The 26,890-nt window shown below is 40.9% G+C and overlaps 1 protein-coding gene across 1 annotated transcript in view; it reads left to right on the forward strand.

Moving 5' to 3' along the window:
- SCN8A (sodium voltage-gated channel alpha subunit 8) overlaps positions 1 to 26,890 on the forward strand; it is a 184,693-nt gene that overhangs the window by 39,161 nt on the left and 118,642 nt on the right.

A 26,890-nucleotide genomic window follows, 5' to 3' on the forward strand; every position in this document is an offset into this window, starting at 1 on the left:
CCGTGGTAGAGACTGTTTAAAGTGGAAAGAGGAGTCAAGTATGGGTATCAACAGGCCTGTGTTTGTGTGGGCTAGTGATGGCACTTCTCCCCTAAAATAAGGGTACCTTGCTTATCCAGGAATTACAGCAGGTTGGCAGGTGTCACCTCCTTCATGTTCACCATCAACCTAGTTATATATTAGTGAGTACTAGTTATATACTATTAAGTACTAATCTGGATATTTTTACTGGTAAACTGGGCAACACAATTTAGACATGTTACCTGACAATTTCAGTGTAGGACTCTTAAACCAAAATAAACATAAAAGCATGTCTAGACAATTATGTAAATGTCCATCTACTACGTTTATAAGATGTGGTAACTATCTTCTGATTTTGAAGGACGCCATGTAGATCAGGGAGTTGACTACCTTTTGACCTCAAGAATTAGCATTAAGGTTGATAGGTGAAAGCTCCTTAGAGGCAAATTCTGATGAAATGTGAGGAATGCACTTATTTGTTCACAGATGAAATGAACTGCCTCAGGTCACAGCTCTCTGTTCATCACGACAGCGGAGGCTGTTGTCTCTTGGCAGTTTGTAAAGGGAGTGCAAGTGGCATGGAAAGGTTGGGCTGTCAGCATCATCGTATCTCCACCTTGGCACCAGTGACATTTTGATTGGGAGAATTCTTTGATGTGGCGGGCTATTCTGTGCATTGTAGGCTGTTCAGCAGCAACCCTGGCCTACCACTAGATGCCAGTAGCACCCCCTTTGCCCGGAGTTGTGACACTCAAAAATGTCTCTAGACAATGCCAAATGTTCCCTGAAGGGCAAAACTGCCCCAGTAGAGAACCTCTGGGCCAGGTGAAGTTAAGGTGCCTCAGAACTTTTTAAACTTTTTTTTTTTCCTTTGCAAGTGAATTCTGCAGCATAAATTTTTTTTCAGCAGGAAAGAACTGTTTAGAGGGCCTACATAATTGGAGTCGTGGTATTCAGTTACTTTCCAATTCTGGGAGGCTTTCTAGGGTTGGAAGGTTTTCAGAACCTGTTGAGTGACTGTGAGCTTGGAATATATAGGACGTTTCCTAAACAGGGCATACTCTTGGGAGAGAGCTATGGGATGAAAATGAGAAGATTAGACAAGGTTTGAGTAAAGACACCCGAATGACTAGAGCAAGGGGAGAGATGTGAATTAGCCATTACAGCCAAGTCCACTGTGGTCAAGCAGCACATCAAGGTTCTCTTCCTGATCCTTTTCCTTCCCTCTGAAAGCCTGGACAGGTCTGTGGTGGAGGAGGAAGGAGTGCCCGAGGAGGTTACAAGCTTGAATCTTGGCTCCTCCATTTACTAGCTTTGACCTGACAAGTTTCTTAACCTTGTTTCCTATGCTTTGTTTATTTCATTTTTTAAAATTGTGGTAAAATATACATAACATAAAGTTTACCATTTTAAGCATTTCCCCCCCTACTACTTGTTTATCTTACAACTGGGAATTTGAACCTCTTGACTGCCTTCATCCAATTCCCCCTCCTCCCACCCTTTCGCTTCTGATAACCACAAATCTGATCTCTTTTTCTATGAGTTTGTCTGTTTTTGAAGTATAATTGACTTATAACACTATGCTAGTTCTTGTTACACAGCATAGCAATTCGGTACTTCTGTACATTTCAAAGTGATCACCACCTATGTCTAGTTACATATGTCACCATACAAAGGTATTACATAGTTATTGACTCTGTTCCTCACATTGTACATTTCATACCCATGACTCATAATTTTGCAACTAGAAGTTCAAGACTTCCAGTCTTAATCTCCCTCACCTATTTCTTTCCTCCCTACACTCCCTCCTCTCTGACAACCACCTGATTGGTCTCTGTATCTGTGACTTGGTTTCTGTTTTATTATGTTTATTCATTTGTTTTGGTGTTTAGAGTCCACGTGTAAGTGAGCTCAGACAGTATTTGTCTTTCTCTGCCTGACTTCTTTCGTTTGACATGATACCCTCTAGGTCCATCCATCTTGCTGCAGATGACAAGATTTCATTCTTTTTTATGGCCAAGTAATATTCCATTGTATATATGTACCACATCTTCTTTATCCATTCATTTATTGATGGGTACTTAAATTGCCATTTTAACTATTTTTTAAGTGTGCAGTTCAGTGACATTAAGTACATTCATATTGTTGTACAGCCATCACCACCATCCACCTCCAGAATTCTTTCATCTGTCAGAACTGAAACTCTGTACCCATTTAAACAATAACTCCCCATTTTCCCTTTCCCCCAACCGCTGGTAACCACCATTCTACTTTCTGTCTATGAATTTGACTACTCTAGGTACCTTGTATAAGAGGAATCATATAGTATTTGTCCTTTTGTGACTAGTTTATTTCACTCAGCAGAATGTTTTTAAGCTTCATCCATGTTGTAGGTTGTGTCAGAATTTGCTTTTTAAGGGTTAACAATATTACATTGTATGTATATGCCACATTTTCTTTATCCGTTCATCTATCAGTGGACACTTGAGTTGCTTCCACTTTTCGGCTACTGCAAATGATGCTGCTATGGTATTTTCTTTTCTGTTGTTGTTGTTTAAAAATGGCAACAAATAATGCTTCCTTTGTACCATGTGTAAAGGCTCCTTGAGGAGTGCCGGGCATTGGCACATGATAAGTGACATTTCCTTTCCTCACCTTTTTTTATGCCAGCTTCTTCACTTTTGCTTCTTTTATATCTCCCTCCTAGTACTGGTAATCAAACCAAAGCAGGGGCTAATGGATTTTTTTTTCCTGCCACTTAAAGTCTGTTCCAGGACTGATGTTTGCAATCACTGCCCTCTGAACTCTTTGTGTTATATCAAGACTAGTCAATCTCTGGAAATTGGAGTTGATTTTAAGGTTGCCTTAAGTGCTCAGGTTCTCTTTAATGGCTCTGAGAGTCCTTCACTAAACTCATTGTCACATTTTTCCCCAAGATAATTTGTTCTAAAACCTTGCTAGTGGCAGCTTGCTGTGCCCAGGGTCCTGAGGTCCCTTCATCAAGGGTTGATTCATTTGTCATTCAAAAGACTATTGATATCCTGAGGGTAAGTTTTAGATACACTTGGTGAATTTCACTGCTTTGTTCCTTTGACTCCTGCCTTTAAACACCCAGGCTCCCTCCCTGTGTGGGAAGGAATATTTTTGGCTGACCCTTTTCTGTCTGCGCTGTGCCATCTGTCACAGGGGTCATTGCTCAGAGGCTAGCTTCTTCCCTACTGGGAGCAGGTGGTCAAAACCAACGGCTATTGACAGGGTCAGGTTGGGGCAGCTTACCCGTATGCCCCCAAAGCTGTGTGTTTAGTTGTTATCTTCAGAGGAATATGAGAAGGCCTTACTTTTGGGTCTTTTTTGCATTAAAGAGGAAGGATGCAGATGTGATCCTAAATTGTTAGTTAATTCCTATAGTCCAGCCACTTATCCACTGTCCTGTCTGTGCTCTTGCCTCTATCCACTTCAACTGGTCTGGACTCTAAGACTACTACCTGAATCAACCTACAATGTACAAAGAAAGTACATCCATGAAAATTATGGACGATATAATTCCTCAAGCTGATTCACACCTAAGATGTGAGAAGTGACATCCTGATCCTTGTTCAAACAAAATAAAATCCCCTGAAATATTTCAATGCTCTTGGGTGGTAAAGACCTCGGTTTTAAAGTCTTATTTAAAGAGATTGTGCTTCCAACCACTCAGGATTCTGGGCCTGACTCACAGGAGAGCCAGCCCAGTGCTGAGTCACTTAGCCAACTTCATTCATTGATCATGTGCTTGTGCACAGCTTGGTTGCAAGGTGGGAGAGAATTACTATTTTCGAATGTTCCTTCCTGAGGTAGCGTGGTCCAGAAGTGAACCGAGAGACAGGATGCCAGAGTTCTATTCTTGGCCCAGCTATGCACCTTCAGCAAGATACATCCCTCCCCCCCTCCACCACTGTGTTAATATGGAAGGATTAGGGAAATAGGTAAAACCAGCACGACAGATAAGATAGAAGACGTTTTATATAAAATGGTTTTCCCAGCAAGATTATGAGGCAGTACAGCCCCCTACCCTGTGACTCCTGGTTGGCCAGGTTTTGTCACCACCCTTGCTCAAGTAACTTACCATAGCCTCCGCTTTTCTTTCCTTCTTTCTTTAAAGCTTTTTTTTTTAAATTAATTTATTTTATTTTATCTATTTTTGACTGCGTTGGGTCTTTGTTGCTGTGCGCAGGCTTTCTCTAGTTGTGGCGAGTGGGGGCTACTCTTCGTTACGGTGCGGGGGCTTCTCATTGCGGTGGCTTCTCTTGTTGCGGAGCACGGGCTCTAGGCGCGTGGGCTTCGGTAGTTGTGGCTCATGGGCTCAGTAGTTGTGGCTCGTGGGCTCTAGAGCGCAGGCTCAGTAGTTGTGGCGCATGGATGTAGTTGCTCCACGGCATGTGGGATCTTCCCAGACCAGGGATCGAACCCGTGTCCCCTGCATTGGCAGGCGGATTCTTAACCACTGTGCCACCAGGGAAGCCCTCCAATTTTAAAATAAGGAGGAGTTTCTCCTCCAAGATGAACCCCAGCATTCCTAGTCTTTGTTCTTTTTCAAACCAGTCATGCCTCTTTGCCACAGGACTCACTGCATTGTGCTTGGGTACATTCAGCTGTTTTAAAAAGCACAAACGATTTTTCTGTTAAGCGGGGGAATTATTTCAGAACAGTTTATGGAGTAAGTTCGTCCTAGGTGTGTGGCCTCAGGTTACTGAAATCAGCTTGACCCAATGTAAAGTACTGTTGGCTTCTTTGTGGGCTGCCTAGTTCCCCTCTAGGTCTACTGCTTGCATAACTCTGTCTCTCTTGCTTGTGTGCTCTTATGTCAACCTCCATCCTAAACATAGTTATACCTTTCACCTCTTCTGATTCCTGGAGAAGTAAAACCTTTTCTACCTAGGCCTCAGGTACTGTCTACCCCTTGGCATCCTAACCTCAATATGGTGGTATCTCTAAACTTCGCCCACAGAATTCTTTTATTTTTAATCTGAAATGGTTTAAGCCTACAGAAAAACATAGAGAATAATATAATATTTGCTTTAGGTCTCTTTCTGAATGTCAGAAATCATCATGGGTTCATCTGAAGCCCAGAATCACCGTGTGGGCCCCGCTCCCCAGCTCTTTTGAACAAACCTTCTTTGCAGAGTGCTTAGCCCCGCTGTAGGAGGTCTGCCTTCCAAGACCTATATTCATTATTCTGTTTCCTCAAGTGCTTTCACAGCTCCCCTCCCCATCCTTTGCTGTGACCTTGGGCAAATCGCTTTACCTCTCTGAGCTTTATATTTCTCTTCTGTAAAATGTGAATAATAGCAGCACCTGCCGTCGCCAAGTTATTTTGAGAATCAAATGCAGTAATGTATGTGGAGGTCGCTTGTAAAGCTCTGTGTTACATGTGGCGTCAGTCATCTGTATAGAGAACCCACAGCGATGTTTTCCAAGGCTGTGGGAGGGGGAGCGGAGGAAGGGAGATTGCCAAGGGAAGTGGTATATCAGAATCCCCAAGGGCTTTTTCATACTCTAACATATCTACTTTACACTTGGATGTGTTTACACACGTATGTACATACGCACAGATAAGAGTTAGAAATACTTGGAAGGTAGAGGCCATGGGGAAATCATCTCTATATTCCCTTCTATCATTTTCAAGGTTCTGAGCTTTTTTCTGACCTATCTCCCACATTGTTTTGCTGTGGAATGTCCACTTAAAAAAAGTCATTTTCTTAGTCTCTGTTTGCTCAAAAATCACATTTTCAATGAGAATCTTCATCAACTGTTTGGCTAAGGAGGTTTGCTTTTACCAATATGCTTTGCAAAATTTCTGTTACCGATTCTTTATGACCCCAGAATACGTCTTTCTCTCCTTTGTTCTTTATTTCTCCTGCTGAATGTAGTCTGAAGAGAGTTCTCCTGGTAAGAGTTAAGGATGCCTCAGCAATTCCTTTATAGCGCATTAAACTGAAGCTAGTCAGGTGTAATTACTGTTTAATCATTTCTGTACCACTGTGTGTAGGCTCTCTATATAGATCCTGGTTGCTGCTCATTGTCTCTTAGCCTTCCACATTTACTTAATTATGATACCCTGGCCCAAACTAGAGAAGGGATACTTGGGTGAAGGTATTCCTGAATAATTGTATTGAAGAACTATTCAGTTTTATAATTTAAAACGTTTAAGATTAAGTGTAGAAATTAAAAATGCTTATACTCTAGAACCCAGTAATCGAACTCCTAAGTATATATACCCAAAAGAAACTTTCTCATGTGAGCACATAGCGGCCTGGACAAGAATGTTTATGGTAGTGTTGTTGACAATAGTGCAAAATTGTTAGTAACAAAGATTCATCAATAGGGGAGTAAATAAATTATGGTATAGTCAAACAATGACCCACTACTATGAAGCTGTGAAAATGCATGAATAAGCAGAAAATATGTCAAAAGGAATAAATGTCAGCCATAATGTGGAATGGAAAAATGCAAGTTTTAGGATATGATCAGTATTTCACATTTATACAAAGTTTCAGAACATGCAAAACAATCCTTTTTGTTATATTGGATATGCTTTATGTGGTAATAGTTAAAAATAATATAAAATAATAAATTTTAGAACATGCAAAACAGTCCTTTATGTTATAATGGATACACTGTTTATGTGGTAATAATATAAAAAGTGCAAGAGTTTGAAAAACACCTAATTCAAAATAGTGGTTGCTTTTGAGGAGGGAAGAGAGGAATTGTATGGAAAAGAATACACAGGGAGCTTCAGTTGTATCTGTAAGGTTCTGTTGCTATCTATATGTTTTTGTTGTTGTTGTTGTTGTCTTTTGGCTGCAGCATGCAGGATCTTAGTTTCCACCAGGTATCGAACCCGTGCCCCCTGGTGTGGAAGCGAGGAGTCCTGACCACTGGACTGCCAGGGAATTCCCTGTGTTTTTTTAATACCTGAAATATTTCATAAAATAAGTCAACTGTAATAAAAAGAATTCAAAATGTATGTTTTAGTTCATTTAGGTTGCTATAACAAAATACCATAGTCTGGGTGACTTATAAACAACAGACATTTATTTCTCAGTTCTAGAGGCTGGGAAGTCCAAGGTCAAGGTGCTAGCAGATTCAGGTCTGGTGGGCGCCTGCTTCCTGGTTCATAGAAGGCTGTCTTTTCACTGTGTCTTCATGTGTGGAAGGGGCAAGGGAGCTCTCTGGGGTTTCTTTTATAAGGGACTCTATCTTTTGTAATTCAACATAAGAATTTTGGGAGGACACAAATATCCTATAGCAATGTATATAAAATATGACCCTCAACTTTGTAAAATTACAGACAAAGGAAAGAACATGGAAGGATTTAACAGTCATTCATCTCTAGACGGTTTTCATTTTTTATATTTTCCTGTATTTTTCGAGTTTTCTGTAGGAAAAATGATAATAAATATTACTCATTTAATATTTATTTAAGAGCTCACAGGATATCAAAATAAGACAGTAAAGTAGTATTGGCAGCCACTCAGAGTTTTTCTCCAATCTGGACCTGAGACTATTTTACAGTTACCTTAACTAGCTGTAATTTTCAAACACTTTAATTTGATGAGTGCTTTACTGTTCTCTTTGCATTAAAATTTTTTTTTTTTCTTAAAGAATTGGGTTTAGAGGAAAAAACTGCTAGGATTTTTAAAGCCAAAGAATGCTATTTAATATTATGTAAAATCATGTTAAGATGAATAATAATTTTCAAAGACTGACAGCATGGTTAACAAGTTAGCCACTTCCTAGTTTGAAGAAATTCTCATAGAGTTGAAGACAGGCTGGATCAGACTGCAGAGAAATAAACTTAATTTTAAGTTCTTTTCTGTTTGTCTTGTCCCTAGGACTTCACATTTCACATGTTCATAGAACAAACTACCCTTTCTTCTCACCTTAGATATTACTTTTATAGGAAACCCTACCTCTACCCCATCCCCACCCACACCCATCTGCCCCTAATTCTGGGTTATATGGATCCCTAGTACCTTATCCTTAATGCTGTTGTGTCACTGCATTGTAATTGGCTGATAATCTGTCTATCTTTACTGGGGTTTAAGCTCCACAGGATGGGATACAGATATTTTGTTCACTTTTCAATTAATCCCCAGTATCTAGCACGATGTCCAGCACATAGAAAGCACTGGTAATGCTTGAATTAATGAATAAATTGAATGAATCAATTAATGAAAATGTCACAACTGAAGGGGACATTCTGGAAACTGAGCCATTTGATAGGAAACTTTATTTATTTATTTTTTGAATTTAATTTTATTTTTTTATACAGCAGATCCTTATTAGTCATCCATTTCATACACATCAGTGTATACATGTCAATCCCAATCTCCCAATTCATCCCACCACCCCCCCACCCTGATAGGAAACTTTAGGGTTTTCTACTCATAGGTACAAGAGAAGTCATTAGGTTGAGTAATAAGAATTCCAGAATTCTCTCTGGAACTTTTTAAAAAAATAAATTTATTTATTTATTTATTTATTTTATAGCTGTGTTGGGTCCTCATTGCTGCGCGTGGGCTTTCTCTAGTTGTGGCGAGCGGGGGCTACTCTTAGTTGTGGTGTGCGGGCTTCTCATTACGGTGGCTTCTCTTGTTATGGAGTGCGGGCTCTAGGCGCGCGGGCTTGCTTCAGTAGTTGTGGCACGTGGGCTTCAGTAGTTGTGGCTCGTGGGCTCTAGAGCGCAGGCTCAGTAGTTGTGGTGCACAGGCTTAGTTGCTCCGTGGCATGTGGGATCTTCCTGGACCAGGGCACGAACCCGTGTCCCTTGCATTGGGAGGCGGATTCTTAACCACTGCACCATCAGGAAAGCCCCTCTCTGGAACTTTTAAGTGGGAAAATGAAAAGCCACAGTTTTAAATGCCATTGCCTTACTAGGCATAATGAATGAGGAAGTAGTGAAATGAAGAAAGTATACCTAGGATTGAAATAAATAATGATTTTAAAAGTTTTAATTGGTTCCTCCTTCATCTTATCTGATTTTAAGTGCTGTTTTAAGATATTGCTTTAAATGGTATGGTTTCTTTTTTCTTTCTTTTTGGTTTCTTAATATTAGATAAGTTCTTTAATCATCATTTATAAAAACTTCATATTGAAATATAGCATGCATGTAGAAAAATGCAGAAACCGTGACTATACGCTTGGTAAGTTTTCAGTGAACATACCTCTGTAACCAGTAAGCCAGAAGTCTCCTCCTGCCTCTTCTACCTTTCCCCAATGGAACTACTATCCTGAGTATTCACTTTTTGTTAATAATACAGTTTTTATAGACTACTTCAAACTGTCATACTCCTATTAATATCAGGAGTAAGTCAGCCTGTTGGGTCTGACTATTCAGATTGTTACTGTCTTCCACCTAGTGGTTTGAATGAAGGCATGGCAACTTCAGCCCAAAGGAGATGCTTCATTTTATTGACAATGAATGCCACATTCCCAAACCATCACTTAACTTTTATCACAGAGATCTTGGACTATGGGTATGTGGAAAGGTGATTAATAGAAAGTTATATAGTTGATTTTTGAGCCCTGGTTCTCTTGGATATTGATGATCTCAAGACTTCTGGATGCATTATTTAAAAGGTATTGGAGTCAATTTGCTTCCCAGTATAGCCGTTGTCTTAGGACAAAAACTGAATCTCATTCTTTCATTTATGCCACAGTTGTCTGACATGCCACTGTATTCCTCTTTGTGGGCAAAGCACAAGGCAAGGCATTCGGAGGATGCAGTGATTAATAAGCATGATCTTGCCCTTGAGTTACTTACGATCAGACAGGGAAAATGAAACACAGAAACATAAAACTTACAGTAGTATTTTAGGAGTGATATAAAATACTGAGGGGAGGGTGAGATTATTTTTGACTAGGGGAATATGAACAGCTATCCCAAGCAAGGATAGGTAAGGTAGCATTCCAGGCAAAAGGAGTGGTACAACCACAGGTGTGGGAATGGAAAAGCACAGAAGGAGTGAGGAGTGGTTTTATGGAGCATGAGATACAAGCAGAGAATGTCTATTAATAGGCTGAAAAGGACCCTGAGTGCCCATTTAAGGATTTGAAATTTTAATCAAAAGCAGCGGAGAGTCTGAAGGTTTCTGAGCAGAAGGGAGCCATGGCCATCAAACCTAAACTTCATACCAGTTTCCAAGTGTATCTACCAGTTTAGAATTACTGTACTGTCCAGAGGTTGCATGGGTTGTGCTGGATGAAAGGATTCATTTGTCACCAGTGAGGTGGTTAGCAATAGTTAAGGCACCATAACAATCATGAACAATTTTCTGCTTTAATTTTTCCTACAGGATTTTTTGCTAGTCCCATCGTCTCTGAGTAGATGAGAGAGAGAACTTTGAACATTGTAGGGGAAAGCGTAAGATTGATTTTTGTTAATGCTTTACAAATGAGATTAGAAATAGAGTTCTCATCTTGTTATCACTGTGCTCGTCCCATTATAACATTCTTTTCCTGAATGAGGAACATCAACCTACAGAAAAGCACACTGGATGAAGAGTCATATCCTGAGTTTAAGTCCTGGCTCTGCTACCTGCTATCTTTGTGACCCTGAAGATGTCACTTAACCTCTGTGAGCCTGTCATAGGGTGGTTGTGGGATTTCAGTTGGAAAGTAGTTGTGAAAGCATTACTAACAGTACTGGGATGCATGTTGCTGTGCTGTATATTCGGAGATGATGTTCATGGATGCTTCTGAAAAGACTGTCTACATCACGTCCACAGTGCTTAGAGGCAGTGTGTTGTCATAGAAAAGCACTGGGGTAGAAAGCAGAAGCACCGAGTCCCAGCCCACGCCCTGCCACTTGCCGGTGTAACTCAGATGTAACTGTCTGCTTTTGTAAGCTACCTTGCTTTTGTCTTAAGGCACCATAAAAACAAAACAGAACAGCAACAGAAACAAAACGCCCTCAAATTTGGCTCCAAAAGACTTTATGAGTAATGCGTGTCTTCACTGCATGATTCTTTTTTATAAATTTATTTATTTATTTATATTTATTTTTGGCTGTGTTGGGTCTTCGTTTCTGTGCGAGGGCTTTCTCCAGTTGCGGCGAGCGGGGGCCACTCTTCATCGCGGTGCGCGGGCCTCTCACCGTCGCGGCCCCACCTGTTGCGGGGCACAGTCTCCAGACGCGCAGGCTCAGTAGTTGTGGTTCACGGGCTTAGTCGCTCCGCGGCATGTGGTATCTTCCCAGACCAGGGCTCGAACCCGTGTCCCCCTGCACTGGCAGGCAGATTCTCAACCACTGCGCCACCAGCGAAGCCCCCACTGCATGATTCTTGAAGAGATTAGCAAAGCGTGTTGGGCATTAAGCTGCTAGACTTCCTAAAGAGTATTCTTTAGCCACTCCATATAATAGTTGTCCTGTCTCCTCTTTTTCTTTCTGTCCCCAAACTTCCCAGCTGCACTGACAGCCACCTCCAGTAGCAACCACGTTCCCGGAGTTTTCCTTTGTGGCTTCTTTACCATCATCATTATTATTATTTAAAGAGTGTTCCCCTTTCCCTTCTTACCCATTGTTCTTTTCAGCATTAGGAAGATAGCTAATTTTAACAGGTAAGGAATTCTCCCTCCTTAGAAAATGGATAGGGGCGCATTTAATACTTTGTCCCTGTGTCACTGGCTCTTTGAAACAAGGCAAGTCAGTTGGCCTCTCTAACCTCAAATACCTTTTCTGTGAAATTGAACCTGGCAGTATTTGCTCCTTTAACCTCACAAGTGAGGCTGAGATGAGGTAAAGGATAAGAAAATGCTCTGTAAATGTTACAGCCCTATACAAATATGAGGTTGCATTAATTTGTAGCCTCAGCAACTGTTTGCAAGTTTGTCGCTCTGTCAGCTGAATCTCCTAGGATTCCTAGCAAGTCTAAAATCTTGTTCAGGAAAGATCTATCCTGTTTTTAATCGTGGCTGACCACACCAGATTGTTTGCTGCGATGACCTCCTAGCACTTCACAGGCAGGCTACTGTGTATTGCTGTATTGACATTTGTGTAACACCTCAAGAGCTTTTGGCAGATACTCTCCCATCAGCTCCTCGCGGTAACCCTGTGAGGAGGCTTTCGTTACCCCCTGGTTGAAGCAGTATCTCAGACCCCCCTGTTGTGTCTGTCTCCCTGCTTGTAGTCACCGTGTCTGAGAACCACAGCAGCTACTTGGGTGACCCATCTTCCCTTCCCCCATACAACCTCATAGAAGTGTGAGCCGTGCTTGGTAAGTAGGTGATCTTCTAGTAACCATTTAGTGGGTCTGCCCTGCTATTCGTTAGAGATTGATTCAGCAAGTGAAGAGCAAAAACCGTACGCGCTCCACGAGACCTCTGTGGTTCCTGTATTCCAGCCTCTTAGCCACGCGCGACGCTTTGGTTCTCAATGCTGCTTGAATGCCCTAGGTCTGACCCAGTTGGGGTGTCACCTTTTTTGACCAGTGAAACAACCTGCGAGTTGCCTGAGTAGCAAAACTCCATATAAGCTGTCCATTCTTGCATCTTCCTCCTGTTTATAGAGCTTCTTTGGAGTAGGCAAGTACCTGACCTTAGTCTACGAGGGAAACCCTGCGGGCTTTGGAGGGAGGCTGCTTCCCATGTGACCTTGGGAATTCATATTTTTTATATGAGTCTCACTTTCCTCGCTTGTAAAATGAAGCTGTCAATACCTGCTTAATTAGGTTGTTGTGAGAATTAAAGGTAATGATTATAAAATGCCTGACAATCGATATTATAATAATCTTTATAGACATTACACCAGCTTTGCATACAGGCACATAACCACATTCATATATTTCTGCATGTCCATATCAAGTGAACTTTATTAGTAAACAATCACAATCCGTTGCTATAAGAGGTGTCCGCTGAATTCTGGAGTTCAAAGAGACCCAATAATTGTTTTGTGTAATACTTTCAGAGCCATCCTGACACTCTGCAGGAATGTCTTTGGGGTGACATGGGCAGAGCGAGGTGGACTTCAGGCTCACTCCCTGCTTCAACCAGAGCAGAGATGCTTTTGTGTATGTTATATATTGACATTTCATCTGAGATTTCATTTGAAAAACAAAAAAGCTTTAAAGTTTTCATCCAACTTTCTACTATCCAGTACAGGAATCTACTTTACAACATGACTGCCAAATAATGACTTAGGAGAATGTGTTCTGATATCAGTTTTCTAAGTTATAAGCTTGCCAGTGCCTGCCATATAGTAGACACCTAAGAAGTGCTTATTGAATGAATGAATTCTTGGTCACGGTTATCGTAAGGATCAACCAAATGGTACTTGACTTCTTTTTAGCCTCTGTGTTCATTCCTTTATTCAACGCATAATTATTTGATGATAGGTATTGAATCCGGACACAATTCTTTCTGATGTAAGCCTCTATACATTTAGAAACTTTGTAATTCTCTCAGAGAAGCCAACTTTGCTTAGCCTGTCGGAGTCCAGGGTAGCTAATTAGTCTATTTTTCTGGAAGCAGAGCTGAAAGGGATCTTAGAAGAGGTTCAGAGAAAGGGAAAGAGTGCTGATAACAAGAAGTAGTTTAGTGAAATGATGAAGAACACAGACCCTGGAGCCAAACAACTTGGGTTTGAATACCACTCTGTGATCTTGGGTAAATTACTTAATCTCTCTGTGCTTCAGTTTTCTCACAAGTAATATGGGATGGTAATTATACCTACCTCACAGGGTTGTAGGAAGGATCAAAAGAATTATAATAAAAACTCTTAGAGCTGTGCCTAGAGCATGTAGTAAATACTCCATATTAACTATTATTATTGGTAGTATTATGATTATCATTTATTTATTGAGACCTACTTCACATGCATCATCTCATTTAACCCTCAAATGAGGAAATGGAGGTTCCATAATATTATGGAATTTGCCCAAGGTCATTTAGCTGACCTTGGGCAAATTCCATAATATTATGGAACCTCCATAATATAGATCTGGCTCTATAAATCATTTCACTCACCTCCCTCCTTTTATAAATAAGACCAAGGCTTGGGTAGGTGAATTGATTTATTAAAGGCCATACAGCTGGTCAGTGACAATATCTGAATTACAACATCAGTTTCTTAAGCATGGCCTAGGATTGTATCTCTTTGGGGGGTGTAGTAGAGATCTTGATCTGATGTTTTAATGTAAAAAATAAATCTCTATGGCATAGGTGATGTCAGCTGTCCACAACCATTATTTTGATTGCAAATTGTCAAGCTTTTTAGATGCATATGGGCTGGGGTCTTACCAATGGTGGAAAACAGAAACCTTGTAATCCTCATTATAGTCAAACACCATATTTTGAAGATGGCAAAGTTAAAGCTAGCTGTGAAATCTTGTGACTTAAGTTCTGAATTCTATGTGCAATGAAAAAGGGTATATGCAGATGAAAGTAATATAACCCTGTGATGTTATTGATATGATTGTAGTCCATACCTTCATCCTCAGTTGTGAAAGATAAGTCCAGCAAGCATTTCCACCATCTCTTTCTCTGCTAAGAGTGAAATCATCTGCATTCCTCACTTGAGCTTGGCAAGTGTGCCTCTGGCTGTATGTAGTCTGTAATGTAGTAGAGAATATCTACAACTTGGCTACATTTGTCTTTTGTACACATGATATATTGATACCCCTTAACTACCATTTATACCCACATTTAGATTCTTTTTGTATCAACTGAGAAGTGAACATTATAGATAATGTTTCGTTCACTGACTGCCCACCACAAATGAATTTCCACAGTGATGGCATCTTTGTTCAGCAGGATTTATGCAGTGATTTGCAGAAATTGTTTTGGATTTTTATTTATTTTATGAAGGTTGTGTGGAATGGAAAAAATTAAACTGGTGATACAGATGGTATTAAGAGCTAATATTTACTGTGCCCTTTCTGCATGTTAGACACCATATTAACCCTGTGCTTTCTTTGTCGTATTAGTAGGTCTCACAGTCATTATATAGTAGAGGCAAAGCTTAAAACCGTTGGATTATGGGAATAAAGACACAGACCTACTAGAGAATGGACTTGAGGATATGGGGAGGGGGTGGGGTGAGATGTGACAGGGTGAGAGAGTGTCATGGACATATATACACTACCAAATGTAAAATAGATAGTTAGTGGGAAGCAGCCGCATAGCACAGGGAGATCAGCTCGGTGCTTTGTGACCACCTAGAGGGGTGGGATGGGGAGGGTGGGAGGGAGGGAGATGCAAGAGGGAAGAGATATGGGAACATATTGTATATGTATAACTGATTCACTTTGTTATAAAGCAGAAGCTAACACACCATTGTAAGGCAATTATACTTCAATAAAGATGTTTAAAAAAAAAACAAAAAAAAAAAACCGTTGGATTTTTGGTCAGAGCAGTGAATCATATATATATGAGTCCAAATCACATATTCATTGGACTTAAGCTGATTAACTGTATATAATTGTAAAGGAAAAAGCAACATCAAACTTGAGATTTGTTGATTTCCTCAGTTATAATTAGGAATTTTATAATGTTTTTGTGTGTACAGCTACTTCCTTCCTCCACTCCCAACATGTTCCTTCATATGGAGGGATTTTCCTGTTCCCACCATGCCCAATAAATGCTTATGGGAGACGGTATAAGGTGAGAGTTTCTCATCCAGGCTCTAGAGTAGTACCTAGAAGCCTGTCTTAGATACTTGAGATAAAATATGGCTTCCTAAACATTTTGGTCTTCCCTTAGAGTGGGAACACCTATGAATTGACATTTCTTTTCTCAGTGTCAAGCATATGTCAGTAGTTTAGCTCTCTGGAATACATGGAGACAATATAGAGGAAAATAAGACAACATCTGCTGTCTCTTTAGACAATTGCGTGGGGTTGCGTTGGGATGGGAGGAAGGGACCACATAGGTGAGAGGGGAATCTCAATGTTACTTTGAAAGAAATGCATAGGAAATTGAGGGTAAAATCTAATGTGCATGTTGGAATTGAGGCAGAAAGAAGTAGAGAACCACAGATCACAAAAATGAAACCCTTTTCAGTTATAAAGCAATAGGCAAGAAAAATTGTTTGCATCGTAACTTGAATCAGGAGACTAGTGAAGAGAATGACAGTAGATGGGAGGGTGGGGGAACAACCAGAGCCTACAAAGGGATAGAAAGGGGAAAGTCTCCTGTACCTTGTGGAAGAAATAAGAGGAGCATCGAAAGCCAGTTAAATTTGAAAAAAAGAAAATTGGTGATGGGGGATAGGTGATAAAATTGAGGGAAAATGTGACTTGTAGTGTCTGCAGGGCCAGGGAGATGGAAGTCTAATGACCTCTTGATTGGGCTGTATGTTGAGTAGCAGATAGAAGACTAGGCTTGATAGTTGTATGGATACATAGACAAGGTGGAAACCTATCTTCATTTTGGGCTGATGGGACCTGCTCAGAGAAGCTTTTAGATCCATTTAAAATCATTATAATCATTGGTTTTGACTTCACTTAAAAGCATTTTTAGATCAAAATATTCCAGTACTCAAAGTGTAAGTGCTTCACACGTACCTCCGGATAGAGTTACTTACTTATCATGGTTAATCTTACATTTATATCCATATTAGGCCTCTTTCAAAATATTCTATAAACAGATCTTTCAAAGGGTATCTGCAAGAAGACAGATGTAAATCAACCAAGAGTGCCTATCTCAGAGGATTAAGAAGAGACCAGTTATTGAGAATCAGAGGCAAATAGCTCAGCTTTGGAAAAGTTTGGTGGGTGTGAGGCTTAAGAAGAACAAACTTTGAAGTGGCCTCATGAGGTGGAAAGCCAGTGAGACAGAAGAATGCACAGGACAGCTGTCAGTTAGCACAGGTGCTGACATTCACCAGGGTGAGGATGGGCCATAACATCTTGTAGGAGGGAGAGCCAGATTTCGATGTTATCGAGAGAGGCTTAGGACAGCAATTTTTAATGTTTCAAATGAGTAAAATTAAGATTTGACAAAATTGTTTTTATTTCAGTTTCTAGAACTGTTATATGATTTTCCAAAATGAAATCTGTAAGTGACAAAGTAGAAAATTGGCAGCCTAGAATCTAGTTGTCACTGGAGGAAGGAGGGGCCCGGGGAGTGGGGACAGTGTAAACTCTATCCATCTGGCTGCATTTCTCTCTTCTCCTGTGATAAGAGCCGCCCACCTTCCTCCCAGAGCACTGCTGCTCCTCTGGCTAATTCCAAATGAGCTATATATCAACATGCAGAGACTGGCTGGCAGTCCTCAGAGTCTAGCTGTAGTTCTATACAAAGCTGCTTCTCTCCTTTTAGTTCTTGTCGTTAAGTCTTTCCCTTGAACTTCAGGACCACATGTCTACTGCCTATTCAGAATCTCCATTTGGATGTACCAGAGCAACTCAAAAGTGAAGTCATAACCGTAAACCCCAGAGCTGTGCGTCACATCTTATTCCCTGTCTCTGAATTTTACTACCTTGCATCCATTGCCCACAGCAAAGATCCGGGCCTCTTTCTCGATTTTCCGTCTACCTTACCTCCCACTTCAGTTAGTCGACATCCCGTTCTGTACATCATCCCTATTGCTGCTACCTGGTTCAGGCCGTCATTTTCTCTCAGCTGAATTGCTGCTACAACAGTCTTCTTACCTGGTCATCTTCTCTCTGATCTTGTTCTCCCCGACCTCATCTCCTCACTGCCTGCCTCATTCTTTACACTGTAGCCAGAATAATCTTCCTAAAAGTGTAACTTTGATCAAGTCATCCAGACCTTCAGTATCTCCTTATTGCCTTCAGGATAAAATCAAAACCACTTGCCATGATAATGACTTTGCCCCCCTGATGTGGCACCTGTTTACCTGTTAGTTAATTTTCTAAAGACCACTTACACTGAACTGTTTGCAGTACCTAAGGGGCTTGATCTCCCTTGTCTGTGGTCTTTTGTATATGCTATATTTTCTTCCTGCAAAGCTCTATCCATTTTCCTGCCATCTGGTACTTCACCAGCTTCAGGCTTTAGCTAAGATGTCACTTTCTTCAGGAAACCTTCCCTGATCTCCCTGATTAGGTGTCTTGCTTGTATCTGTCTGTAGAAGCCCATTTTACTTTACTGGATTTATCATACTGTACTTTGCCTGTTTATTTGTCTTCTACCCCCAGAAGACTTTAAAGGTCCCTGAAGGCAAGGAGCTAATAATAATGAGTACAGTTTCTGGCATATAGTAGGGACACAGTCAATGCTTCAGTTTTTTTCCTCTTTAAATAAATTGTGGTAAAATATACATAATATAAAATTTTCCTTTTTAACCATTTAAGTGTACAATTCAGTGGTATTGAGTACATTCACATTGTTGTACAACCATCACTACTATCCATCTCCAGAACTTTTTCATCATCCCAAACTGAAACTCTGTACCCATTAAACAATAACTCCCCCATTGCTCCTTTCCCCCAGCTCCTGGCAACCACTGTTCTACTTTCTGTCTCTATGCATTTGACTATAGGTACCGCATATAAGTGGAATCATACAATATTTGTCCTTTTGTGTCTGGTTTATTTCACTTAGCATAATGTCTTCAAGGTTCATCCATGTTGTAGCATATGTCAGAATTTCCTTCCCTTTTAAGGCTGAATAATATTCCATTGTATGTATATAGCACATTTTATTTATCCATTCATCTGTCCGTTGATATTTGTGTTGATTCCACCTTTTCGCTATTGTGAATAATGCTGCTGTGAACATGGGTGTACAAATATCTGTTTGAGTCCCTGCTTCCAGTTCTTTTGGGTATGTACCTAAAAGTGGGATTGCTGAATCTTATGGCAATTCTGTGTTTAATTTTTTGAGGAAGCGCCATACTGTTTTCCATAGCAGCACAAGAGTTCCAATTTCTCCACATTCTCCAACAGTTGTTATTTTGTTTTGTTTCATTTTATAATAGCCATCCTAACGAGTGTGAAGTGGTGTCTCATTGGGGTTTTGATTTCCATTTCCCTAATGATTAGTGATGTTGAGCATCTTTATATGTGGTTATTGGCCATTTGTATATCTTCTTTGGAGAATGTCTATTCAAGTCCTTTGACCATTTTTTATTTATTTATTTTTAAATTTATTTATTTATTTATTTGTTTATTTATTTATGGCTGCATTGGGTCTTCGTTGCTGCCCGCAGGCTTTCTCAAGTTGCAGCAAGTGGGGGCTACTCTTCATTTGCGGTGCGTGGACTTCTCATTGTGGTGGCTTCTCTTTGTTGCAGAGCACGGGCTCTAGGTGCTCGGGCTTCAGTAGTTGTGGCACGCGGCCTCAGTAGCTGTGGCTCGTGGGCTCTAGAGCGCAGGCTCAGTAGTTGTGGCACACGGGCTTAGTTGCTCCGCGGCATGTGGGATCTTCCCGGACCAGGGCTCGAACCCGTGTCCCCTGCATCGGCAGGCGGATTCTTAACCACTGCACCACCCAGGAAGTCCTGACCATTTTTTAAATTAGGTTTTTTGTTGTTGTTTTTGTTGTTGTAGGAATTCTTTATATATTCTGAGTATTAATCCCTTATGAAATACATGATTTGCAAATATTTTCTCTCATTCTGCGGGTTGCCTTTTCACTCTCTTGATAGTGTCCTTTGATGCAGAAAAGTTTTAAATTTTGGTGATGTGCAATATATCTATTTTTTCTTTTATTTCTGTGCTTTTGGTGTCATATGCAAGAAATCATTGCCAAATCCAATTTCGTGAAGTTTTTCCCCTATATTTTCTTCTAAGAATTTTATAATTTTATCTCTTACATTTAGATATTTGATCCATTTTGAGTTAATTTTTGTATACGGTATAATAAGGTGAGAGTCCAACTTCATTCTTTCACATTGGGTATCCGATTTTCCCAGCGCTATTTGTTGAAGACTGTTCTTTCCCCCATTGAATGGCCTTGGCACCCTTTTTGAAAATCATTTGACTGTATATGTGAGGATTTGTTTCTAGGCTCTCTAATGTATTCCATTGGTCTATATGTCTGTCTTTATGCCAGTACCACACTGCTTTGGTTAGTGTATCTTTGTAGTAATTTTTGATATCAGAAAATATGAGTCCTCCAATTTGTTCTTTTTTAAGTCTGAGACAAGTTTTTAATACTACTTGCTATTTGATCCTCCTCCTAACGTTTTTTGTGTACCCCTGCCTGTAGTGTTTCCCTTAACAACTCCTCCTAGATGACTTCTCTTCCTTCATCTCCATCATAACCTCACTCCAATGCCCGTTTTCTTTCCCTCTTCCACCCCCTTTTCCTTAATTTAGAGTCATCTTTATTTGTGTGTGTTCAAGCCACAATTGACATTTTAAGGTCTTAATATTCCTGGGTGACCAACAGAAGGGAGCCCTAATCATGGATTTCTCCCAACTTTGAGTCTGGTTCAATCTCTTTCAGAATTCTCAGGGCTAAAAGTCACATTTATTGTTATGATGGATGAGGTGCATTGCCTAAGAGACTGTGTGGCATAGTGAAAAAGCATTATATTGGAGGCCAAGAGACCTGTGCCCTAGCTCTGCATCTGTCACCGATTAGCAGTTAGACAACTCAGCCTCTCTTACTTAACTTACTGTTAAATTTTCTTATCTGTAAAGTTAAGGAAAGTTGGACTAGATGGTCTCTAAATTCCTTCTAAATCTAAAAAGTTTATATTTATTTTTAGTCCTCAGAAGGAGGAGGAATTTAAGCTGGTTTTAGAGATGAATGGAATTTAGATGAGAAGGAAAGAAAGACTTCAGGAGATTTAAAATAAGAAAATGAAAGTGTGCTTAGGAGTCAACGAAAACAACGGTGACCGTATATTAAGTGATGCTGGGTCAGTTGGAGACCCATGTAGAAAAAAAAATGAACCTTGACCTCTATCTCACACAATATTCAAAAATCAGTTCCAGATTATATGAAGTCTAAATAAGAAAGGTAAAACAAAAAAGCTTCTAGAAGAAAATTTAGGCTAATAGCTGCATGACTTTGGGATAAACAAAGATTTCTTATAACAACAACAACAAAAAACATGAAAGGGAAGATTGATGGATTGGATTTCAGTAAAATTAAGAACTACTTTTTATCAAAAGACACCATTAAGAAAGTAAAAAGGAGAAAAATATTTGAAATATATCTGACAAAAGACTTGTATGGGGAATGTGCAAAGAACTCCCACAAATCAATAAGAAAATGCAGATGACTCTAGAAAAAAGTGGGCAAAGATTTAAACTGGCATTCCACAAAGGAGGATTTCTAAATGGGCAATAAACATATGAAAAGGTGCTCAGTGTCGTCAGAGAAAAGCAAATTAAAACTCCAGTGAGCTAACGAACACATGGAAAAATGCTCAACATAATTAGTCATTAGAAAAATGCAAATCAAAACCACAGTGAGATACCACTTCACACCCACTAAGATGGCTGTTAAAAAAAATAATAATGAAAGGAAAATATGTGTTGGCTAAGATGTAAAGAAATTGGAACCTTGCTTATATTGCTGGTGAGAGTGCAAAGTGGTTTAGCCTCTGTGGAAAAACAATTTGGCATTTCCTCCAAAAATAAAGCTTAGAGTTACCATGTGACCCTGCAGTTCCACTCCTACGTGTATACTTAAAAGAAATAAAAACAGGGACTAAGGGACTTCCCTGGCGGTCCAGTGGTTGGGACTTTGCCTTCCAATGCAGGGGGTGAGGGGTTGGATACCTGGTCGGGGAGCTGGGGTCCCACATGCCTCGCGGCCGAAGAGCCAAGACATAGAATAGAGGCAGTGTTGTGGCAAGTTCAATAAAGACTTTAGAAATGGTCCACATCAGGGCCTCCCTGGTGGTGCAGTGGTTGAGAACCTGCCTGCCAACGCAGGGGACACGGGTTCGAGCCCTGGCCTGGGAAGATCCCACGTGCCGTGGAGCAACTCAGCCCGTGCGCCACAACTACTGAGCCTGCGCTCTACAGCCTGCGAGCCACAACTACTGAAGCCCGCATGCCTAGAGCCTGTGCTCTGCAACAAGAGAAGCCACCGCAACGAGAAGCCCGTGCACCGCAATGAAGAGTAGCCCCCGCGGGCTTCGCTGGTGGCGCAGTGGTTGAGACTCTGCCTGCCAATGCAGGGGACACGGGTTCGAGCCCTGGTCTGGGAAGATCCCACATGCCGCGGAGCAACTAGGCCCGTGAGCCACAACTACTGAGCGTGTGCGTCTGGAGCCTGTGCTCCGCAACAAGAGAAGCCGCGATAGTGAGAGGCCCGCGCACCGCGATGAAGAGTGGCCCCCGCTCGCCGCAACTAGAGAAAGCCCTCACACAGAAACGAAGACCCAACACAGCCAAAAATAAATAAATAAATTAAAATACTTATTAAAAAAAAAAAAAAAAGAGTAGCCCCCGCTCGCTGCAACTACAGAAAGCCCGTGCGCAGCAACGAAGACCCACTGCAGCCATAAATAAATTTATTAAAAAAAAAAAAAAAGAAATGGTCCACATCAAAAAAAACCAGGGATGAACTAAAATAAGTACATGTGCATGTACTGTTGACAATAGCCAAGAAGTGGAAAGACCTCCCCCCTCAGTTGTTCCTCAGTGGATGGATGAATAAATAGATTATGATACAGACATATATTGAAACGTTATTCATCCATAGAAAGGAGTGAAGAACTGATACATGCTACAATGAGGATGAAAGAAGCCAAACATGAAAGGTTACATACTGTATGATTCCATTTATATGAATTTCTGGAATAGATCAATCAATAGATTATAAAGACACAACACAGCCTGATGGGTGCCAGGAGCTGGGGGGTAGGGAGGCTTGGGGTCAGGTGGGTGCAGGGGAGAGGAATGGAGAGAAACTGATTAATGGGTAAAGGGTTTAACTTTGGAGTGATGGAAATGTTTTGGAACTAGATAGAGGTGGTAGTTGCAGTATGTTGTGAATGTACTCATTGCCACTGAGTTGTTCGCTTTAAAATGGTTAATTCCACCTCAGTAAATTATGTAAAAACCATGAGCTCTCACTGTATATATGCTCACTAGAATGGGTAAAACTTAAGAGGGCTGTCATTTCCAAGTGTTGGTGAGGATGTGGAGTAACTGGAACGCTCTTATCTTGCTGGTAGAAGTATCACTAAGGCTAAATAAACGCATGCTGTGAGCCCAGCATTCCACTCCTGTCTATATGCTGAAAAGAGAAGAGCACATATGGCCACCAACAGGCATGCACAAAAAGGTACTTAGCAGCTTTCATTCATAATAGCCTGAAACTATAATCAACCTAAATGTCCAGCAAAGTAGAATGGGTAAATAAATTGTATGTTCATACATGGAATACCACAGAGCAATAAAAAGAATGAACTACTGCTACACACACAATAGAGATGAATTTCACAGAAATAATGTTGAATGAAAGAAGCCAGATTTTGAAGAGTATATTTTATCTTCTGCTAAGGCCAAACTAATCTGTGGTGATAGATGTCAGAATAGCTTTTGCTGGGCAGGGATGGTTGTGGTGGTCTTTGATGGGGGAGCTCAAGAGAGCCATCTGGGGTGCTGGAAACATATCTTCTGTATCTTGATCTAAGTGGTGGTTACACAGGTGTATACATATTACAAACTAATCTGTGCACTTAAGATTTGTATACACTTTATTGTTCTACCTTTAAAAAAATACTAGAAAATTAAAACAAAAACCAGTCGCCAGAGTAGATGTTCTTGCAGGGAAGCAGTAGAAAAGAATGTTTGTGAAGTATAAGGTTGTAGATGAATATCTGAGAAGTGTAAGGTTGTAGAAAGCCTTGAATGGCAGTGAAATGGCAGAAGTTTGGATTCTGTTCTGTAACTCCAGTAGCTTCGAGGGAGGAAAATGACATAATGGAAGCATATTTTTTAGGGAAACGGATCTTTGGAGATGTGCCTGGTGGGCTGAGGACTGGTCCACAGGTGGGAGACTATTGCAGTAGGACCTGAATTAGGTTGAAAATGGAAACTCTGAAGGAAGAAGAATTAGTGAGGCTGGTGACTGGTTGGACAAGGACAGCAAAGGATGACAGGGCAAAGGTGACTGAAGGTCCACGCTAGATGGCTGGAAAAATGATGGTCCCGATCACAGGATTAAGAAAGCCAAGTGGAGGACTCCGTCTTGGAAGTAAAAAGATGAGTGGTTTTAAATGCTTTAATTGTGAAGTGGTGACAGGCAGTTGTGGGGCTCAGAAGAGCAATCAGGGCTGTGACAGAAATCTGAAAATCACCCACATACAGATTATTTTGAGTAGATGAGATCCCTAAAAGAAGGAGTGATGCAGAGAGATTGCAGAAAACCAGCGCTTAGAGAAGAAAAAGGTGGTAGGGGAAGAACCAGGATAGAACCAGGATATCAGAAGAGAACCAGGATCGCTTAAGCCAAATGAAGAGAGAGTGGCGGGCGGGGGTGGGGGGGTGGTGTGAAGATGTAAAGGGAGAAAATACAGAAGTAGGAGGGGAAAAGTAAAGATTGAGAATGTGATGGAGACCCATGATCTTTGAGGGAACCTGGTCTTGGAGAAGGCAGGAGGAAACAAAGGCAGAGACAAAGGCAGAGGGCTTAGCCTAGGATGGCTTTACCTATGAAGAGCCCAGGTGTGTACAGTCAGGTTACAAGAATTTGTCAGCATCTGCAGTGACTTCCTCTTGCAGTATTCTCTGTCCTCTAAGTAGGGTGACCCAGAGGGTGACCCAGGGTTGAGGATGAGTGTGGCTGTGGGAACCAAGGAGTCCCAAGTACTTGGACCAATTATGGGTTCCAGGCATAATCATATTCTCTGTGAGAAGAATACAAAAGAAGTTTAAGGCACCACTCATGCCCCTAGGGATTTATGTGGTGCAGTTGGACAATGACTGAGAGCCAAGGCAAGTGTGAATAAGATGTCTTGAACCCTGACTTTGCCATTTTCTAGCTGTGTAACTTTGGCCAAGCTCCGTTAGGACTCTGCCTCTTTTTCCTCATCTGTTAAAAGGGGATAATAATAATGTCTACCTCATAGGTTGTTCTGGAGATTAAATGAGTTAATACAAGCAAGGTGCTTGGAACAATACCTGAAACATAGCAAGTATGTGATAAATACTAGCTAAGAGATCACGATAAAGCTGTAGGAGTTCACAAGGGGAAAATAATTAGTAAGGGCTGGAGCTGATGGGAAGATTCTTCGGAGGAGTAGGGATTTATGGGAGGCAATTCAGGGACTGATAAGAGGAAAGGAATTTTAGGTTTGGGGGAAACAATGGAAGTAAAGTCTTAGATCAGTAAAACCATTGGCATTTGCGTGCGATTTACTTGAACCAGACTGTTCCCGTTGGGGAGTAGTGGGAGTCAGGCTGGGACAGGCAGAGGGGTAACTGATATTTGTCAGAATAAAAGAAGTATGAGTTGGGGGAGTCAGAGCTCTTTGTGTGTTTTTTCCTGGCCCTGTGACCTTGGGTACGTTGCCTCATCTCTTCAGATTCCAAGTTTCCTAATTCTTAAAATGAAATGGACTGGATCTATAAAATCCCTCGCAGCTCTAGAATCGCATGCTTCATACATGAAAAGGATTTCTTCGACCCCATGGTCTGAGGAATGGTGTTTTGTGTGCGTGCAGCTTGGAGCTGACTTGTGGTTCTGGCCTCGTCAGTGCCAGGCTGTAACCGAGCGAGCTGATCAGCCCACGTGGATACCACACACTGCCTTTCGCAGCCGTCACCACCACTGGAAAAATCTGGGCTCTCTGCGGGTGTATTTATGAAAAGAGCCCTTGGGTATTTCGCTCCCAAATTACTGAGCGTTAACTCTACTACTGGTCTCTTAAGGAGCCTCAAGTTTTCTGGATGCTTGCCTTGGAGTGGACCCTGAGGGCTAAGTAGGAGGGAAAGAACTGTTTTTAGCCTTTAAAAAAATTTCCCAGATTGTCTTTGTGAAGCTCAGAAAACAAAAGGAAGAAGCAGCACCACGAGCACCAGATGAACTGCCAGTGAAGCCCTAAAGCTTTCCTGGGGAGACTCACATTGCTTTGACATTAGGGAGCCCCCTGTTCCAAGGTGTGTATTTCAATAACCTAGGACTCTGTATAAACATAAATGAAAATGGGCTTTTCAAACACCATGCTTAGAAGTCTTTGGCTCTAGTATGGCACTACTTCAGTTTCTCTGTTTAGAAAGGGATTTGGTTTGTGATTCAGTTCTCACTTCCTGTCCTTCTGGCGTGAGCCCCGCTCAGGGGCCTTTCTGCTGTCGTTCACCCTGCAGTGCTGCAGGGCTGGTGCATCAGAGGAAGGTCTCTAAGATTCCTCTCCCATTTGCTTTTCCTGTTGCTGAGTGGGAGGTACGTAGAGCAATATCTGCCCTCTCCATGAAGGAAAGCGCTTTGTGTTTGTCCCTGGCATGAGCTTGGTCATCAGAGCAGGTACTTCTGGACGTTTATACCGGATGGGTTTTACAAACCTTGGTGAATTGAAGAAGAACTTGAAACAGAAGAGCCAAAGCAAATGGAAGCATTTCTATCTATATTTTTGTGCCTCCAAGGTTTTGAAGGGTTTAGTGTTTTCAGAAACTGAAATTTGAAAAGAGTGACAGTTTACCCTTGTGTTGTCCTTGGAAAAAGAGTGTTTCTTTAGGGAGCAGAGTTCTAGGAAAGGAAGATGACTTGAGCATATAAGGATTCCAAAGCTAATAGGTGCCTCTCGGTCATGTTAAACGTACCTTATTCATTTAGAATAGAAATTACTCGAGGGTATAAAATATATATATTTTTAATGTTGTCTATAAGAAAATCACTTTATTTTTTATTGAAGTATCGTTGCTATACAATATTATATAAGTTACAGGTGTACAATATAGTGATTCACAATTTTTAAAGGTTATATTCCATTTATAGTTATTATAAAATACTGGCT

The sequence above is a fragment of the Balaenoptera musculus genome, chromosome 10, assembly GCF_009873245.2.
Source record: "Balaenoptera musculus isolate JJ_BM4_2016_0621 chromosome 10, mBalMus1.pri.v3, whole genome shotgun sequence".
Taxonomy (NCBI): Eukaryota; Metazoa; Chordata; class Mammalia; order Artiodactyla; family Balaenopteridae; genus Balaenoptera; species Balaenoptera musculus.